The following is an 18,681-nucleotide window of genomic DNA, read 5'->3' as shown; positions in this document are numbered from 1 at the left end:
ATTGTTAACACTGGAAGACTATCATTGTCTTGCTGGGTAGCCAATTGGTGTTGTAATCCACAGTTAAGGATTTAAATCTCATCCTGTGGGATATATTGTACAGTCTCTCTCTCTCTCTCTCTCTCTCTCTCTCTCTCTCTCTCTCTCTCTCTCTCTCTCTCTCTCTCTCTCTCTCTCTCTCTCTCTCTCTCTCTCTCTCTCTCTCTCTCTCTCTCTCTCTCTACATTACATGACTTATTTTTTAGATTTTCTTTAATCATAGAAATATTTCTTCAGCAACAGAATTGTCTTCCAGGTACACTGATGAAGAATTTTACTTTCATGGTAATTACTCTCAATAGTTTTTAATTGGATGTTTTTGTTTTGATGTGTTAGTGTGCAGCATCAATTTTTATTTTTATTTTGAAAATATGTGCAGCAAAAGCATATTTTGACAAATATTTTAAGACAGGTAAAACTCAAGATAGATAAACGGTGATGTGAACATTTTCATTTATGTTACTGAAATATAATGTCAATATTATCTTCTGTTTTTCATGCTTGACACACAAAGGTTGTGAGTTTGATCTTAGGATATAGCAATTTGTTGGTGGAAAAGGTAGCTTCTTTTATAACCTAAGCCACAACATATTATGAACTTGTTCTCATAAATCCATATCTCCTTCATTTAGGTTATTCCCTATCTCCAACCCTCACTGAAGATTTAGAAAAACATAATTTGCATTTTCTCTGTCTACATCTCAACCTCTTTCCGTCTCACCATATCTACTTTGTTGACTCTTCCGAATTCTCACCCTAGCAGCATTTTTGTGGATTTCAACAAATTACAGCTTTTAATGAGACAGTTCTTATTTGTGTTCATAATTGAGAAACTTAAGAGGCTTGTGAGTTGGACAGTTCATCTTTTCTCTCCACAGGAGGACTTGAATCCTCCTAGAATGAGCTAAGAATTCACAGAGAGCAAGGCTGTGACACACACACACACACACACACACACGTGTAGCCCCTGTTCACCTAGCAGTGAGTAGGTACGGGATGTAAATCGAGAAGTTGTGACCTTGTTGTCCCGGTGTGTGGTGTGTGCCTGGTCTCAGGCTTATCCGAAGATCGGAAATAATGAGCTCTGAGCTTGTTCCGTAGGGTAACGTCTGGCTGTCTCGTCAGAGACTGCAGCAGATCAAACAGTGAAACACACACACTCGACTCACAATCAAGAGGGCCGGGTTCGAGTCCCGGAAGCGGCGAGGTAAATGGGCAAGCCCCTGTTCACCTAGCAGTAAATAGGTACGGGATGTAACTCGAGGGATTGTGGCCTCGCTTTCCGTGTGTGTGTTGTGTGTGATGTGGTCTCAGTCCTACCCAAAGATTGGTCTATGAGCTCTGAGCTCGCTCTGTAATGGGGAAGACTGGCTGGATGACCAGCAGGCGACCGAGGTGAATTACACACACACACACACACACACACACACACACACATCCAGCTCCTTAAAGAAGATAGTGACCACCCAACACAAGGACAACATTTGGTTTTCTGCTCACTAATTCTCCGTCCCACATATATGCAGTACATCTTTTGTTATATCTATCTATGAGGGCCCTGCCATTCTTTGCTTCCTAGCCTCTATCTTTTTATCCCTTTTTTTTTTTGTTGCTTTCTTCTGGGATCTATATAATGCTTTATCATTCTGCCCATTCTTTCTTTCTACATGACAATACCACTTCAACATTCCCTAACTTGCTCTTTAGAGCAAGCTGTACCTCTCTACCCCTATCATCTTTCTCTTCTACCGCCATTTTTCTCTTGTTTGCATTTTTCTCACCCCACCACCCACAAAACAAACAAATGAAATACAGTTTGAGCATTTTCAATGTAGGAATTTGACACAAGACAGTGAGAGAGATTTCTGGATCCAAGATGAGTTTAATTTGGATTGCATTCTCTGTGAGTTGAGTAACTCTTGAGTCTAAAGAGAAGAAATAACAAGGTTTGTCAAAAAGATTTTCTGCATATATTTTCAGTTTGACAAAAAGATATACTGCATATATTTTCAATCTTAATTTCAAAATATTATTCAAAGAAGTGCATATTAATCTTTAGCTCTGAAGTGTGGAATGTAGAATACATTTTTGTAAGTAATGATAAGTGAATGAGTGAGGCAAGGGCAAAGAGCTGGGAGTCTCCCAATTTTGTATTCTCTAACAAAAAGAGGCCTTTATCTTTATTTGATTATGCTAGACTTGTTGCTGGTTTGTATTTTGTCCTTAATGCCCCTTCATATTTGTATGTAGGAAAATGCAAATTTGTACTGAATGGAAGCTGTAACATGAAATTTTGTTAATTATATGTATAAGTTTATTTTTAAAAATAAAGTAATTATTTTAAAAATGGTAATGGTACCACTTTTATGGAATGTTTCTGAGTAGTAACAATTTTTTTTTTATGTTTATCTAGAGATTAGAGAGAAATACATAGTGGCAGTTGTTCAAGTCCTTCCTCTTATTAGTAACTTGAAACAATCCACTAACCCTAAGGGAGTGAGTCTAAAACAGGAAGTGCAGCACCATCCTTGCAAATGATCCATTGTCTTTACAAGAAAATAGCCTGGTATTTTCATCATAAATTACCTCAAGCAGAAACATTGATTTTATATTCTATCGTTGTTAGGAATATACTCTGGTCACACTTTTGGAATTCGAAGAATGTTTCCAGGTCATTCAAGTTCAAAGTAATTCTACAGTCAAATACTTTTAATGTCATGGCTTACAAATAACAGGATGATTAAATATATATATATATATATATATATATATATATATATATATATATATATATATATATATATATATATATATATATATATATACACACACACACACACACATACAGTACTAGACAAAAATATGCAACCATGTGGGTACATGGTCGCATATTTTTGACAAAAGAAGTGGTGTTTATGAGGGTTAAGTAAAGTCAGACAAAAAAATTTGTGACCATTCTATGACGTCATAGATTCTTTCCTGTTCAAGGTCAAATGCAAAGTCATCTCTCAGTCGGCCTCTGGTAATAGTAGAGTGAGATTCTCTGCGCTGTCCTGTTTTTTGACAGACCTCTGGAATTACAAGACTTGGGTGGTTAGTACTTCTTTATTCACCATATTATGTCGAAATATAAGGATTTAATGAGTGACACAATTGCTCAGATAATTGGCCTAAAGGAGGCCACACAATTACCAAAATTTGCAATTTGACTGGCATGGGGCGAACAAGTGTGAAGTACATCCGTAAATTTCATGAAGGAAGAAGTAATCAAATACCAAAAAAAAAAACCTAGCTCGGATAGACCAAGTAAGATCTTAAATCGTGCGACAAATATGCTGAAAGAAACAGTAGTCAGCAGCTACAAATACAGTATGTTTGTAGGACGATTTGAGATCTTGCATTGTCTGCCAGAGTGAGGCTTCTTCTGTGACATTTGATCACTTCTTCCTTCATAAAATTTGCGTATGTACTTCTTCACACTCATTCGTTCCACACCAGTCAAATTGCAAATTTCGGTAATAGTATGGGGTCCTTTCTTTAGACCAATTATCTGAACAATTGTCTCACTCATTAAATCCTTTAGCCCATAAATTCCCATGAAAAGCTCACATGGTATAAAAAAAAAAAAAACACTATTTGTGATAACATCTTATTTATGTTTTTAAGGTGTTTTATGAAAAAAAACTATCTATGGAAAATTTTGTTTATTCATTTTACATTGTTTTGCTTCAAAACGTTATAAATGATAAAACAGGCCAATATAGAGAAAGCAAAGTAAAAGTAACAAAAACATGTTATTTAAGTAGTTTTCAGCTTTTTTTGCACCAAAACTCTGAAATGCAGGCAAAACACACTATTTGTCTAAGGAACTGAAATATGTCAAAAATGGGTTATTTTGGAGTATTCTAGTGTTTTATGCACCAAAACTCAGAAATGCAGGCAAAACACTATATTTGTTAAAATGTCTTATTTATGTGTTTTAAGGTGTTTTATGGAAAAAAAACTATCTTGATTGAAAATATTGTTTATTCAAGTCATTTACATTGTTTTGCTTCAAAACGATATAATTGATAAAAAAAAAAAAGCCAATATAGAGAAACCAAAGTAAAAGTAACAAAAACGTGTTATTTTAGTGGTTTTCAGCTTTTTTTGCACCAAAACACAGAAATGCAGGCAAGACACACTATTTCTCTAAGGAACTGAAATATGTAAAAAATGGGTAATTTTAGTGTATTCCAGCATTTTATGCAACAAAACTCATAATTGCAGGCAAAACACACAATTTGTCTAAGGAACTGAAATATGTCAAAAATATGTTATTGTAGTGTATTCCACCTTTTTTTGCAACAAAACTCAGAATTGCACGCAAAACACACTATTTGTCTAAGGAACTAAAAGGTGTCAAATATAGGTTATTTTGGTGTATTCCAGCGTTTTATCCACAAAAACTCAGAAATGCAGGCTTCTATTCTTGTCTCATCTGCCATGCCTTCTTTCCCTCCTGTTGCCCCTCCCCACCCCCATCCGCCCCCCCAAAAAAAAGTGTTCCTCATCCTCCTCCTCTACTACTACCTGGTCTCTACCCTCACTCCTGTTGTCTCCTTGTCTCTTCTGTCCCATGCTCCTTCTGCTGCCCATGTTTCTGACACTGTCCCCCCCCACTCCCTCCATATCTACTGCTGTCCTGTCGCTTCCTTCTCCTTTTCCTACTACCTCCCAAACCCCAGACAAGCTCCTCTTGTAGTGTACTTATGATCTCCACTTTGCCCCTGACTGTTATGTTGTTATCCCTCCCTCCTCTCCCTTCTCTTTCAGCATTGCCTTCAAGAACAGTTGGGCAAGATATGGTCTGACTGTTTTCTCCTTGCTCGTGCACAGTCTGCAGCCAAGTCTCAGGCTATGTCTAACTTGTTGGCCCTGTCCAGTGCTCCCTTCCCCAATGCCCATCTCAATATGTGTACTAGCACTATCTTAGTCTCTCCCAGGATTGTCCAGTTGATGACAAGACTTGGTCAGTTCGTGATGCTGACCTTCTTGACCTGCTTAGCAATTACGATGCTGTCAGTATTCATTGCTACACCTTGTCCTACCTGGTGTTATTGCAAATGTAGTGGCCCTCACAATGTTCTCTATCATGACTGCCTAGTATAATAAATTTGAGGTGGAGGTTGCTGGTATCCACTTCTGTGATGACCTCATGTTGTGTGAGGCCTGTCAGGAAGCTCATCACCAGGGCTTCAGCCCCTCTCCTCATACTGCCTCTACCTTTGCCATTCTTTGCCTCCCTCCTCTGTCCCTTTTTCCACCCATCCCTCTCCTCTAACCCATTCCTCTTCATTTTGTCTCTTTTCCTCCCTCCTCTATCCTCTGCTTTAATTCTTTCTCTATTTTTTATCCTGATATTCTTAACTCCTATGTTCCTGTCCCTTCCTCTCCATGCCTCCTGTGCTCCCACCCTATTAGTGCAGATGCCATCCTGTAGCTTTGGTCTCCCCTCCACCCCCAGCCTCTTCTCCTGTTCATGCCTTCCAGCCTCATGATAAGTCCTGCCCTGAACTCTTCTCTCCCATCCTTTCCAAGGATGATACCCTCAATGCCATTGCCATATCCATAGAAAGCATGGCTCCTACCTCCCTCCTGGTCTTTCCTGTTTAGGTCATGGCTTCTGTCCACCCTCCTCCTGTGTTCCTCTCTCCTATCCCAATTTCTCCCCTTTAGTCATCTTCCTCAACTGTTCCGCTACCCCATTATGAGTCTTGTTCCTTCCTGATTATATCTATCCTTCAGTGGAATATCTATGGTTTTTGTATCCATTGGCTGAATCTTCACCACCTCATTTCTTTTTATGCTCCCCCATGGTCCTCTGCCTTCAGATGTTTCTTACTAGTCCACCCAACCCTATTCCCCAATACTGCTTCTTTTCCTCCCCTCAATCTGTCTCTTCTGTTATCCTCCTTCACCAGTCTTGCTTCTGCCCTCTTCTTGTCCCTACTACACTTCCATGTATGGTCCTTTGTGTCTACCTCTGCCATTGCGTGTCTCGTTTCCCTTTACCTTCCTCTTGATTTTGATGACCTCCACTCCCTTTTTTCCCCCACCCTTGTGGTTGGTGACTGACTGTTGCCACATTCTTTGAGGGGGATTCTGTGGTCACTTCTCGTGGCCACTCTCTTGATTGCTTCCTTCAAGACTTAGACCTTACTCTCCTTAATATTGGTACCCTTACCCACTTTGATCTTTGCACAAAATCTTCTTCCTGCCTTGACTTCACCCTCTGTTCTGCTCAATCTACACTGGACTGCAATCCCTATAGTGATCATTTCTTGGTTCTTTCTCCTACTTCCTACATACCTCAACCTAGCTCTCCTTGCTGGTTCTTTGTTAGGGCTGATTGGCATGCTTTTACCTCTGTCTACCCTTTGCCCCTCCTTAAATTTTCTTTTTCTTTTGATATGTTGGTATTCTCTACTGTGTGTTCTCACTGCTGCTTTTGTTTCCATCCCTTGGACTTCACGTTCCTTTGCCTCCAAGTGTTCCCTGATGAAATCCTGCTTACACCATGGCCTTTCGCTAGGTTCTGCTGGACTGCTAAATTGGCCCAGTTCACCAGCTGGCATGCTTATGTCTCTACCTTGACTTCCTCTACCCCCATTGTTTCAGTTTGACATTGTATTCGTAAATTGTCTGGTAAATGTCCACCCTCCTTTGCTCCTGTTCTTCACCTTTCCCAGGGTGACTGATACTGCTGAGCCAATCCAGGTGGCTACTGAATTGGGCTTGTTTTTCAGCAATGTTAGCAGTGGCTCTCATCGTTCTCCAAAGTTTACCACCCTTGAACACACCCCTATTACTTTCATGCTTTGTTCTGCTGCTTCTTACAACACCCCTTTATCCCTCTCTGAACTTATCTCTGCCTTGAAATGTTATAATACCTCCACAGGCTGTGATGGTGTTCACTATCAGATGCTCTGCCACCTTCCTACTTGCTCTTTTTAATGTAATTTGGTTAACTGGGGACTTCCCTCTCCAATTGCGCAAAGCTCTTATCCTTCCTTTTTCTCAAGCCTAATAACTGTGTTGTTCTTCCCAGAATTATTGGCCCACTGCTGTGACTTGTTGTGTCTGCAAGCTCCTTGAGTGCATGACCAATTTTCATTTGATGTGCTACCTAGAATCAAAGAACCTTCACTTCTCTGTTTTTGGCTTTTGGTGTGCCTGTGGTACAGTGGAGCCTCTCACCTGCTTACACACATGTATTACTTCCGCTTTTGCTCAGTGGGAGTCTTAGCCATTTTCTTTGATCTTGTAAAAACTTGCTTACTTGGTGATATCTTATCCTCCACCAATTGTCCTGTGTCAGTGTCTCTGGCAAGATGGGGATTTTCCTCCATAACTTCCTCCAGAATAGTTCCTTCCACATTAGGGTTGTTTCTTCTTGTTCCCCTCCCTCCAAGGGTGTGCCCCAGGGTTCAGTCCTTTTGAATATGGTAGAATCAAAAGCATTTCATCTAATCAAATCTTCTCTCATCTTCAGCCTTTCTCTTCACCAGTGTTGTATTTCTTGCTCTTTTCTGTCACCACTTTCACATTAACTGCACTTTGATTGTATTAATTGCATGCTTCCCCTCCTCATATGGCCTTGCTGCACAGGATTTTCTACTTTTTCTCAACCTCTGTTCTGTCCATCTCCACATTGCAAAAGTTGACTAGTATTCAATCTTTCATCCCTTATCTGAACTCTTCAACTCACTGCCTGCTTCTGCATTTTCTCATACCTATGAGAGTGTCAAGAGAGAAATTTCAAGACTACTCTCTAGTTTTGGATAATCCCTCATGGCTTTGTTCCTGACACTTTTATTAATCCCTGGCCAGAGTCTGAGTCATCTCCATTAAGAAAAAATAATAATCTTGTCAACAAACTCCATGAAGAAAACATAATCATCTTGTCAACAAATTGGTTCTCTCCTTTTTTACACTAAATCACTATTACTCCACACCTATATTCATCAACATATACCTAACAATAATATTGTTTATTCTATTTGTTTTTTAGACATGGTTGACATCAATATTACTTACCTGTTTGTCATCTTTATATTACTAATAATATATTTTTTCAACTTTAATGTGTGTCTTCAAAGAAATTTTTAATACCATGATGTACAGTAAGCTCTCAATTTATGTCAGTAATTTAAATGAATTAATAAAATTATAAGCACCAAACAGCTTAGGTCATGTGGTGTTATGAATCAAGGAAATTAAGATTTTAGGTTGATGGTGTGTGGACACCATCAGTATAATATTATCTAGGGTGGTGATATGGTAAGGTTGTTAGAGTAGGTGTTCGTATGGAGTGGAGATTAGTTCGCTTTAAGAAAGAGATGATGTTATCTGAATGAAAGTGCTGTGATTCTTTTAGGATGTCTTAGAGCTTACGGGGGTGGAAAAGGGAGGTTAAAGGTGAAAAAGCTGTAGTATGTTCTGTGATGTACTTGGGTAAGTGAGATGTGAAACTGAGAGGAGACTATGACAGGTTGATCATAAGGTGGTTGGAGATCTTGTCGTAAGATAAGAGTGTGCAAGTCATATGTGACCAATGCATATTGCATTACCGTTTCCCAATGTCTATTTTTGTGATTAGGGTGCAGCCATGGGGAAATATTTGGTTTAACTTTGTGAAGCTTGTTTTCTGAGAGTTCATTCCAAAAGGAATGCCAGCAGTTATAAAGCTTGGTATGGGAGGGAGGGAAGTTGTCAGAAAAGGGTACAATAATGAGATAGCAGAGCATGCTAATGAGTCCACATGTTCATTTTTGGGGATGCCTTCATGATTTCGTAACCAGCAGAAACGAACATGTTTTTTACACTCAAAATAACCAGTCTTGAAATTTTTTGACTAGAGGATTGTTAGAAGTCACAGACTATGAAGGATAAAGAATTAGCAGAGTCAGTGAAGGTAAAAGATGAGTATGGATAGAAAAGAATGTGTTTTAGAGCAAAGAGTATAGCATATAGTTCAGGTGTGAGGACACTAGTTATGGATGATAAGTGGAACTGAAGGTGTTGGGAGGGAGAGAGGATGGCACAGCTTGGTGAGATTTAGATTTGTCTGTAAAGATGGGTGTGCAGGAGTCATGTGTTCAAAGAAGTTTAATCACAGTAAGGCAGAAGAGGTGCTGGATTTAAATGGAGTATGTGATGGAAACAAGAATATTGTGATAGGGATCAGCTATGGTGGGGTAGAGTGAGTATAGAAAGGAATAGAGTAGGAGAGAAGATTTGTCATACTAAGAGCAAGAGGGCAAGGAAAATGAAGATGACTGGTAAATATGGTAAGGAGAGATTGAGGGATATGAAGTTTGTTGGTCAAAAATTGGTGTAGTCTAATAAAACTATGAAGGGAAAGAAGTGCACGGCGATGTGAAAGGGATGGAAGACCTGCTTCTGCATACAGACTCTCAACTGGAGAGAAACGGAATGCTCCAATGGCCGAACATGATGTATACTGTCTAGTGAACTGAGAAGAGGTGAGGCTGAGGAGTAAACATGGCATCCATAATCAAGGATGGAGAGGATAAAAGGTAACATATAAGCATAGGAGTGTTTTACAATCAGCGCCCATGATGTATGGTATAAGGTTTGGAGGAGACGAAGGCAGTGAAGGGTGGTTTTCTTGATTGATAGAATGTATTCTTTCCAGGTAAGGTGGGAGTCGAATTCAATCCAAGGAATTTGCCAGAACAGTACTGTATAGGTGAGTTATAAAGCATAAGCAGAGCTGCAAGTGAGTGGGAGAACAGTATTGAAAATGTTCTGGTGGTAGAGAAATTAAATCTGTGTCTAGTAACTCAGGAAGAGGCTGTCTGAACTGCAGATTGGATGACAGAGTGGAGATCAGTGACTGAGGAGCTGGCAGCATAGATGGTAAGGTCATCTTCATAAAGAGAGGAATGTACCCCAATTGGTAAAGATGATATGATACTATTTATTGCAAGGAGGAACAGTGTGGTACTGAAAACACAACCTTGTGAGACACATTAAGTAAATTGGAAAGTCAGTGATGTGTTTATGCTGACTCAGAAAGTGTGATTGACTAGAAAGGATTGGACACAGACACCCATGTTGCCAGTAATATCATGATAGGAAAGTTGGTGTAATATATGATACCTCCAGGTGGTGTCATGTTTTTCCTATATCAACGAAAACTGCTAAAACAGACTGTTGGGATATATCAGAGGAACAGCAGTGTTCTTAGCACATTGGTATCCAAATTCGGATGAAGAAAGATCTTTTTGATTGATTGATATGGTATTTATATTCTTTCAAGTAATTTACAAAGACAACTGGTTAAAGCAATGGGTCAGTAATCTTGGGGAAGATTGCCTGATTTGTTAGGTTTAAGGAATGTGAGAATATAGCTTCATGCCATGAGGGGGAAAATTTGCCTGTTGTTTAAATTCTATTGAAAAGTACGAAAGACATGGAAATTAATGGTAATAGATGAAGCATCTGGTAGTGAATGTTGTCAGAATGTTCCCAGGTGTTGCAGCAAGAGTTGAGAGCTGAAAGCAGTTTTTTGACAGAAGGGGGCATTATAGGATTTGGCAGAACATAATGCAAAAGTGATAGGATTATTTTCAGCAGTTGTTTTGATACTTGTAAATTGAGAAGGGAGGTGTGAGCTATTACTAACTTGGCCTAAAAAATTTAGCCATATTGTTTGCTATCTGTAATGGATCTGCAATATAATTGTTATTTATCTTTAACACCAAAGCTGTAGAAGAGGAATGTTTTCCAGTTTATGAATTTGTTTCCAGACAGCTGAAACTGGTGTACACGAGGTTATGGAGGATGTATAACTTTTCCAACTTTTCTTTCGAGATTTTCATACTAGTTGTTTGAATACAGCAGATACTCTTTTAAAAGATATGAGGGCAGGAATATGTCCAGGTGGGTAATATTTGCGTCTGAAACTGCACTAGGCTTCATGTTTAATATGTACAGTTCTGGTGCAGTTTCAATTCCACTAAGGAACACCTCTGGATGTGAAGGATCTGGTGGTTTGAGGAATAGTAGTAAGAGCAGCACTTAAAATGGTAGAAAGGTAATAAGCAGGGATGAGAGTGGGGGAGTTGAGTAAAGGGAGGTCCTTATTCAAAGTTGTGGGTGGACCCAGGTCAGCAAAACCAGGAAAGTCTGGAGATTGTGTTAAAGGGGCAATCCCAGAAGCCCGTACAATAGGATTAGAAATTTCATCACCAGGCATAGTGACCCAGTGAAGAAAGTGGAGGAAGTAGACGTTCCTCTCCTTAGAGTCTCATAAGGAGTAGGAGTAAAGCAAACGAGAGGGTTTGTCATACCCGTGACATCTCTCAGGCTGTTTGTGACTGACATTTTTGCATCCCATTGACACAGTACTCACATTGTATGAAAAGGATACGGAAAAGTGAAAGAGGGTGGAGAAGAAGAAATGGGAAAAGAACAGAACTATAGAAAAGGGAAAGACCAAGCAAAATTTGTCAAGCCAGAGACAGATGCCTGAAGGTCGGGAGGGGTCCTGAAGCCTCAACCCAGCACTGCCCCCCTGTTGTTAACAATGGGCTTGGTAATAGGGGAAGTAGTACTGTAGGTACTGAAATATTGTTGGAAGGCCCCATATAAAATTTTAAAGGATTATTGTACATGATTTAAAATCATGAAAAATGTGATAACTATTCTGATGCAACCAGCATGTGCAGTTGCACAATGAACCAGAAATGTTTGAGACAAGAGTACATGAACAAATGTTGGGTGAGACAGCAGTATCATTATTTTTTATATATACGTACTTTACATTTCATCTACAGTATTTAAGATATATTTGAGATTTTTTATGAAGCTGAAAATCTAACCAATAGAAATCACATATGCCTTGCTTACATTCATTCTGTAATCTAATGGTATATGACACAAAGGACACTATAAATAGATCTGCTTTCAATTTACTTTCCTAGAAGCAGCATCAACTGAGATGTTTACATGTAACTCCAATTTTACTAACACTTGACACCTGATTTGCATTATTTTCAATATTGTGAGGCTTAACTCTGCCAAAGAAGTAATGTACAAATGCTATAATTAACTGAATCACTCCCATACACAAACAGGAGTATCACAGCAATTCAGGACTGTTGTCATGTTGTGCACTTGATACTTGTTACTTTTCCATTGCAAGCATATCAAGATCCATTGTCACAGCACGTAAAAGCAACACATCATCCACAACCTGATGAAAATGATCCTTGAGATAATTTTTCATCCATAAAAGATAAATTGCTTGACTGTACTTGATTACAAATTTGACAAAGCTATTTCTCTCCATGTAGCATACCCTTAGCCAATGAGCCATTAATAATAATGGCATAAAAAGATTTTTTCATGGTTAACATTACGTCAGTGGTACATCAGGATACGTCAATAGTCTGTTCCAGATCCAAACATTTTTCCCATAAGAAATCATGGGAGAATGATTAATTCATTATCATTACTCCAATTTTCCTTGGAATAACTTCTGTGTCAGAGACCCATCTCTGTATGCTGAACACATAACAGAATAATATCTGGCATGGAGACATGCATTCCTTACTCTTTCTCTTAATGTAAACCTTGGTTTAACCCATAAGAGGTCAGCATTAAATTACCTCCCTTACACAGTACTCATCCAAGTCACCAAGAATACATTTTTTTTTTATCTCGTCTCAAAATAGTTACAAAAATATTAAAAAAATATTCAAGTTTGAAATAGCAACTTTTGAATGTCTTACTGAGGCTTTAAATATGGTTTGCCAAGTAATACTGCCAAATATACAATTTTGGAGTGAAACTTGACTTGTGAATATTGTAAACTTGTCGCTCAAAATTTGTCCCATCTACCAGCAGGCCAGTGCAGGCCTAACTGGGTCAGGTGTAGCAGGTAGCCTCTCATTATTCCCAAAGTGGTGTTTTGTGGAGGATGGGCAACAAAGGGCAATGTGTGTTTGCCTGTGTCTTATTCCTGCCTAGCTGCTGTGGGGATGTACTAGAGTCAAGGTCATCATCATCATCACTTGGGACAACAGATGATTGTTGCCCTTCCACATGAAGATGGCCTAGACTCCCTTCTTTTCTTCCTTATGTGGGGTGCATACAGCCAGTCAGACATGTTGGAAGGGGAAAATGAGGTAGAAGCATGTGACAGAGAGGAAGATATGTGTGGAGGTGGCAGGAATGCATCAAAATATTCTGATCATGTTCCTCATCTTCCTCTTCCATTTTCTGTTCAAATACATAATTAGGATTAGCAACAATATCATCAATACTGATACCACTAGTTTGATCAACAATATCTACCTCAAAAGGTAATTGCTTATCAATTTCAGTGAAGTTATGGCAGAGATGCCTGACTACCTTTGTGACTCAGAGCCATAGACAAGTGATGGGGCCTGGATAGACATCAAGCGGTAGTGGTGGTGGTGGTGGTGGTAGTGACAAGTCATGTGGGAGGGAGTGGGAAAGGTGGCTTACTTCTGTGTCAGAATGGCAGGAAACTATGGTGATATATACTAAACACTTAAAGGAACACAATTAGTATAGTAATGGGGAATTTCAAATGTGCAGGAAGTGAGAAAGAGACAGACATATATGTGAGTGACCACAAATATTAAACACAGGTTTCACATATATATATGTAGTTGACCACTTATGGGTTAAAACAGTCTGCTGTTATGCCATACTAATCAAGAGGTGGCCTTCCATCACCTGAATCTCATGTACTTTCTATTTCTGGACAGAATCATGCCAAATCTGGTCTGGTGCCACTATACTATCATCTGATTGCATATGCAATGCTGATGAAGTGATAAGGTTTTAGGATGACTGAAATAACCCGTACTGCCAAAAGTACACAACCATGTGGTAAGACTTTCTGATGATGTATGAGGTTGATCACCCAAGAACCTTTTCCACCTGAGGTAGTTCACAATGGGCCGGATTTAAGGTTTAGAATGACTTGGCTGCCCGATCTCTAGTCTACCACACTAATAATGTAAAACCCTAGCTTGGGGAGACATTAGTATAATAGCAGCAGCACCATCATCATTCAGCTGCAAACAATTGTTTTCTTACTCTATACATGAGGGTACACAGGTACATGACAATGCATTACTGGAAAGGAATAGCAACCTAATAAATGTGACAGAAAATTGAGTGATGCTTTTAACACAAATAATGTAGAAATAATTTTACATGAAATGAATCAATGCCTTGTATCTTTCTTAGTTGGTAATGTTCTATTGGGCAGCAGCAAACCATCTTAGATAAGGACAGCCAGCAGACTTTGGAACAATTGTGACTACAAGTGCAGATAAAGACATATGCCACTGTGTTACACCAGCAGCAACCAGTATTCATGACCAATTGGGCACACACACCTCAATCAGTGCCAAACATCATCCTTCCATGGATTTCTCAGTTACCAACAACAAGTATTAGAATGGTCCAGACAAGCAAACAATTCATGTTTAGAAGAAATCATGTGGGACACACACCCCTAATAAGAATCCCAAACAGGACAAAACAGCCATCCAGACTATAGTGAATGCTCCGCACAACTGCACTTTGATGAGCTAATTAACACTCATCTACAGAATCAAAGAAGCAAAAACCAATACTTCATTTGTGAGCCCCTATTGCCACTTCAGGAACAAGAAAATTAAAAAAGGGTGAGCAAGTCTCCTGCTTAGTAGAAACTTGGATAGAAAATAGAAAAGAATACAAAGATTCTTGTCCCTTTTCACATCCCTCCTATGTATCTTCTAGTCATTAGGAGTATATAATAAAATTTAATAAATATGTATTTCAAACTATCACATAACATTTTTGTTCAAATAAAATACATATTTTAAACTATCACATAGTACTTCTATTTCATTCATATCAATCTCCTCTTTAAGAAATTTTGAACAACTTGTCCTATCCATCGAGCATTCACAAGAACAATTTGCCTCATTTTCTTACCTATACAACATAGCAAGATGAGTTGTGCACATTACCACAGCCCTCAAACTCTTAGAGCCACATTTACGTAAGGCCCCTAGCCTTGATCAAAGGCAAGGTATGAAATGAAAATACAACCATGTAAATTCCAAGGCTCATTAAAGCTCTAAGGTAAGACTAAACACCCTTATTAGTCTTCCACTGACTTGCCCTGGCTTAACATTGTATTGCTAACTATGGTATATCAAATAATGAGGTCCCGTGGATGGAACAAAGATATACCAAATTTTTCAAACATTCAACATGTAGCTTAGCAAACTACCATCAGGTAACTATGGCTGGTTAGCATTAAAATAGTTTTGAAAATTACATTATAATGAACAAAGAAAGTTCCTGAGGAGATCTCAGGAGAAGAGCACATTGTGACACAAGTAACAGAATGGATATCAATGTTACCAACCTGCATACATGGAGGGTTGTAATGGTTAAGTATTCACTGGTTGTCACTGAATTAATTGATAACAAGACTGAAGCAGGAAAGGAAATTCCTTCTAGCAAGGGAGACTGACCTTATCAGTAAAACCAAGCCAATATTTGAATATGGGTTTAACTTCTCCACAACACATTAACTAATAATAAAAGGAACATAGATTTCCATGAAAGTAATTTAACAGAACTAAATAATTTTGCAACAAATAAGACATGAACATACATCCAGATTGTGTTTTTCAGTACATCATAACAAAAGAGAAATTATGTACTCATGGACCATATATCTTAAGAGCTTTAGTGATGGCTTTGCTATCTGTCTACCTATTTCTGTGGCAGCAAGGACAACTTTACTGCACACTCCATGGCTGATTAGGAAGAATGTTGCCACTGCATTCATTGCTATTCAAAAAGGAAGTTAAAAGAGATAGAGTATGGTAAAGACTAGAAACTCCTCACGTTATTAATCTCATGATGGGACAAGATGGATCTTGTCCAGATTAGTACTTCCCTTTATAGGACATAACAGCTTGAAGTATGTATACAAATCTATTTTCCAGACTGAGATGTCCCTCTAAGACAATAGTAGAACAAAAATTATATAAAAAAAAAAGGAATGCCTATAAAAGAGGGTTCTTTCTTCAGAGAGACAGTGGATATAGTGGCAATACTCTTCCAATTTGGCCACAGGGTTTCCACCAAAGTTCTGTACTTAAACTAAATCAAATAAAGACATGTGGATTTCTGTAAAATAAAAAATCTTTTGACCCATATTTCACCTCTTTGCTTACTCACTTTATATAATTCCCCTGAAACAACTAAATTATCAATGGTGGTTAAATTATTTTGTAATACAATAGTTACAACAGCTACTGGTACAACTATGCCACAAAAGGGATAAGATTATATTAACAGATTGTTTGACCTTTCCTTGTGGCATGTAAAGACAGAAGCTGTTACTTAATTTGATACAGAATATCTATTAAGAAAATCTTGAAAGGTAGGTGTTATACGTGAGAATAATACTGAATGAATATCTTTACATTTCCCACCCTGAGTATAATATTTTTGCTTCTGCCTCTTTGAGAATCCTTAATACAAACACTTAAAATATGACAAAACTGAGTAACATAAAAGATACTCTTTCTTCAGTTAGTAATATATATATATATATATATATATATATATATATATATATATATATATATATATATATATATATATATATATATATATATATATATATATATATATATATATATATATATATATATATATATATATATATATATATATATATATATATATATATATATATATATATATATATATATATATATATATATATATATATATATATATATATATATATATATATATATATATATATATATATATATATATATATATATATCTCTCTCTCTCTCTCTCTCTCTCTCTCTCTCTCTCTCTGTCTCTCTCTCTCTCTCTCTCTAAGCAGAAAACATTTGGCAAGACATTTACATAGATACATATAAATGTAAGGAATTTTAGTAGAGCAAGGAAAATTATCTCTAAATATAATGATGTACTTATTTAGAGAGCTAAGTAAACATATGGGTGTAATGGATGTCACAAAATTAAATTAAACAACAGGTGTTGGATGCTGTGCATTAATTAAAAATCAATAGTTTCAAAATAATGCTCAAATGAGAGATTCTATAATGGGTAGATAGATATAATAAAGAAAAAAATGCTCTAAACAAAACTTCAGGATTTGAAAATTTCAACAAAAGATTCATCCATAGAAAAAGACTACATGTTCACTCACTTCTATGAATATTCCATAAAAAATTTTGAATTTTTTTTCTTTTTTCATTATACTAATTCAAATATTTTTAGAACAATCATATTTAGTTTACTTACTTACTTAGTAAGATTTCGCCTCCAAGGGCGCAGCTAAGGTGTGATCTTTCTCTTCTGAATGAAAGAAAGCATTAAAATAATAAAATAAATTTTTTAAATTAAATTTAGGAACTTAGATCTCCTGTGTAATTTCTAGAAGATGACACACTGTGAGGAATGAAAGAAAATTGTCAGCAAAGGAAATACCTTGTCATAAAGTGTAGCCGTGAATGTAATAACAGAAGGAAGTAAACACACTGCATGAGAAAACAGAATATATCATGAAGATTACTATAATCAAGGATGTGAGGATAAATGAACAGATAAAAGCCATAACAATTCAGAGAAATATATACATATATATATATATATATATATATATATATATATATATATATATATATATATATATATATATATATATATATATATATATATATATATATATATATATATATATATATATATATATATATATATATATATATAAACAATACAGTGGTACCTTGAGATACGTGTTTAATTAGTTACGTGATGGAGCTTGTATTTTTCCCACTGAAATGCCATTAATCCATTCTAGCCTATCCAAAAAAGCACCACAATTTTTTTACATGTTTTTAAGTAAGAAAAAGGTATCTCTAAATAATAAATGTTGTATATAAACATGATAAAACATAGAAAAGAGAATATAAATGGATGAACTACTTTTATAAAGTACAGTGGAGACTCAATACTCGAATGTCTAAATAGTCAAACGTCCATCCATGTGGCTGTAAACAAAGGGTCTCTCCCCGCCGCCCACCAGTCCACCGGTCCACCATAGCCAGTTTATCCTTCGCTGTCATAAAAATAACATTGTCCTGCGCTTTCTCTTCTCAGTTTTTTTTTTTTTTCTTTTTCCATTTAGAGGCTTACAATGGCACCAAAGAGGCTGGTTAGTGGTGAGAATAAGCCTACAAGAAAGAATGTAGTGACAACCATCGAAAGGAAAAAGATTATTGATAAATATGAGAAATGAGGAAGAATAAGTGATCTTGCAGCTGAGTACTGTATGGCTAAATCTACAGTAGCCACAATACTGAAGAAGACAGAGCTCATTAAAAGAGCTGATGTGGTGATTGGTGTAAAAAGGCAATTTGAGCGACCTACGGCAGTGGAAGAAATGGAAAAATTGTTAATTGGATAAACCAAAGGCAGATGGCTGGTGATTCTTTGTCAGACGGCATAGTTTGTGTGAAGGCTAGGCTGCTGGATCGT

This window comes from Portunus trituberculatus, chromosome 24 (assembly GCF_017591435.1).
Source record: "Portunus trituberculatus isolate SZX2019 chromosome 24, ASM1759143v1, whole genome shotgun sequence".
Lineage (NCBI taxonomy): Eukaryota > Metazoa > Arthropoda > Malacostraca > Decapoda > Portunidae > Portunus > Portunus trituberculatus.
Note: the sequence above shows the minus strand (reverse complement) of the source record.